Raw genomic sequence first — 3269 nt, 5'->3', positions numbered from 1 at the left:
CAGAGAGAGAGAGAGAGGGAGAGAGAGCAAGCACAGGCAGACAGAATGGCAGGCAGAGGCAGAGGGAGAAGCAGGCTCCCTGCTGAGCAAGGAGCCCGATGCGGGACTCGATCCCAGGACACTGGGATCATGACCTGAGCCGAAGGCAGCTGCTCAGCCAACTGAGCCACCCAGCATTGCCTGATATTTCTTATGTGCATTATAATTATATTCCTAGTAAGATTACTTAACCCCTAGTGATCTTCATTTTCCAAGGTGACACTAAGAGTAACCATTATTGATATATTGCCTGGTACACCTTTGCAGTGCTAAAATTTACAAGTCCATAAAAAATTTTTATGATTTAACTTTTGTAACAAGAAGTTGTTATAATTGGCAAAATAAATTAAAACAAGTACTTTGGGTACACAAGGATTTAAGGCTATTTAATTAGCAGAGACACTGCAGGTTGAAATTTATTGAAAATTTGTAGTTTGATGGTTTATTTGGAAACTTGTTTTCATATTAAAATATTTCGTCAGAATTTTCAATAATTGATTTTATTTGAAGATCTGATATATGGACTGTAATTATGAGCAACATGCATAAAAATTAAATCTGATAAATTACTATTCAGAATTTTCTGCAGCTACTTACCACTTTGATGTATGTAGATCAATATCAATTTTTTAAATAACGATTTTATTTATTATTTATTTGACAAAGTGAGAGACAGAGAGAGGGAACACAAGCAGGGCACATGAGAGAGGCAGATGCAGGCTTTCCACTGAGCAGGGAGCCCGATGTGGGACTCAATCCCAGGACTGGGACCATGACCTGAACCAAAGACAGGCATTTAACCAGCTAAGCCACTCAGGTATCCAGTTAGAATGTTTATTTCAAGGATAGATTATGTTGCTAAAATATCTTTAAGAAATTACTCTTTTATATTGTTAATTTTATCCTTTTATACTTATATTAGTCTTTTGTATTTATTTCCTATATTCATTTATAAAACTCATTGAAAATATAATTTTATTATGTTTATTTAAAACACATATATACTTGCAGTCTGTTCTCATTATTCATGGTCATTATGTTCTCCTACATTATTGTGAACACTGAATTAGCAAATTCTGAATCCTTGCTCCTAGAAAAAATGCAGAATTAGATTCCTACAAACCTTTGGTCACAACATTTTTATTAATCAATCAATACAAAAGCTTATTTTTTTAATGTATGTTTCTGTTTAAAGATACTTTATTTGATCTATACTATTGATTCAGTAACACTGAGCTCATGACCAACAGCACTTGCCTGAACAAAGCTTACCTAGCAGATTTTCTCCTTAAGGCACATCTCTGACTTCTTGAGCTTAAGACTGCTAGCCCATGGTGGGGAGGGTTAAACTGATTTTAAAATCAGTTACTGAAAAAATGTGGCACTAAATAGATCACAAAATGGATACCTCTTTACAGTATGAGAGCTGAAACAAGAAGGCAGAGCATTGCCTTGTGAAAGTGCAGCAAATATTGATATTGGGGGTAATACTTTATAGAAAGTAGGCAAAATGGCAAATACGGAGTCTGCAAATAATGAAGATTGATGTATAGTTATATAAAACAATACAATTTTAAATTATCCAACATAAAAACTTTAGGAAATAGAGCAGAAAACAATTTATAATCTTACCAGCATAAGATTCTTTTTTTTATATTTTTCAATTTTTGCCTCTGTTGTATATATTTTCAAATATTGCAATTTGTTTTCCACCCAATTTGCTACTGGAAAGCCCTTCATCTCCTCCATTAATGGGTTTTAGGTGGAGCTATCTTTACCCCATGCTTTAAGGATGGGTATGTGACCTATGCCTAAAAATTATGATATTCACCCACTATAGTTTCTGATATTGGGATAGAGCCAGTGTGGTGCCATAAGATTTTTGCTAGATTCCTGCAGAGACACTTGCTCTTTTGTACTGGACTTGAATTTGCTGTCACCATCTTTTCCATAGAATCTAAGATTAGACCTAATGCCAAAGGAGGCAGAGTAGAGAGTTTAAGAAAAACCAAATCCTAATGCAATAATTTAATTGGTTCTAATTTACTTTTATAAAATTATATATATTTAAGGTATATAATGCAACATTTATATATACATATATATATATGAAGTGATTACTGCAATCAAGCTAATTAACATATCCATCATCTCACATAGTCACCTTTTGTGCATGTGTAGTAAGAACACTTAAGATTTACTCTTTTAGCAAATCTCAAATATATAAATTACTAACCATAGTCAACATGCTGTAAATTAGGTCTCTAGAAATTAACTCATCCTGTATAACAGAAACTTTGTTCCCTTTCACAAACATCCCCATTTCCTCCCCCACCCCTGGTAACCACCATTTCCTCTGCTTCTGATTTTGACTTTTTTTCAAATCCAGTGACAGTCATACAGTATATTTTTTTCTGTGCCTGAATTATTTCATTGAGCATGATGCTCTCCAGGTTCACCCAGATTCATCCATGTTGTCAGAAATGACAAGATTTCCTTCTTTAATGCTGAATGATAGTCCAGTGTATGAGGTGTAGGTTTGAATAATGTGAACAGTGTCACAGGGAACCTGGGAGTACAGATACTTCTTTGAGGTAATTTTATTTTCTTTGGATATATACGTGAAAGTGGGATTGTTAGATTATGGAACAAATAGGTTTTAGGTTGTGCCTACATGCATATGTGTTTATGTGTGCATGCATCCTTGTGATTGATCCTGGATGAAAACAACAACTGAATTAATTCCACATGACATTTAAGATCATATGACAACATTCAGTTGTTCAGGTACAGGAGAGGAGGAAAAAAGATGACTGAGTTCATCAAAAGAAGATCAAAGGCAAAGAGGTTTCTAAAGATTTTTGAAGGGAATAATTTTAATGATGGGCCATAGAATTCAAGCTGGAGAAGGATATAAATGAAGACAGGACTGAAGTATAATGTATGATATGTTACTTGAAAAATGATTGGTTTTAATGGACTTTTTGGGAGGACAAGAGGATCAGAGAAGCTTGCAATTGATATTTTTTGCAGGGTGATAATACTCGAAGAAAGTACCTATGGAAGAGAATGGTTAAAGTGAAGTGAGTAGAAATAGAGAAGCAGAGTTGAGTATTAGAATATGATAGAGCTGTGGATTGGACATTAGATGAGGACAAGGTATTTACATTTCCATCATATGAGTAATTCCATATATAAACCAAATACAGGTAAGTAATTTATAGGTACTT

Source organism: Enhydra lutris, unplaced genomic scaffold (genome assembly GCF_002288905.1).
Source record: "Enhydra lutris kenyoni isolate GAN:26980312 unplaced genomic scaffold, ASM228890v2 scaffoldscaffold39, whole genome shotgun sequence".
Lineage (NCBI taxonomy): Eukaryota > Metazoa > Chordata > Mammalia > Carnivora > Mustelidae > Enhydra > Enhydra lutris.
The sequence above is the reverse complement of the archived record's forward strand: the minus strand, read 5'-3'. Positions refer to the sequence as shown.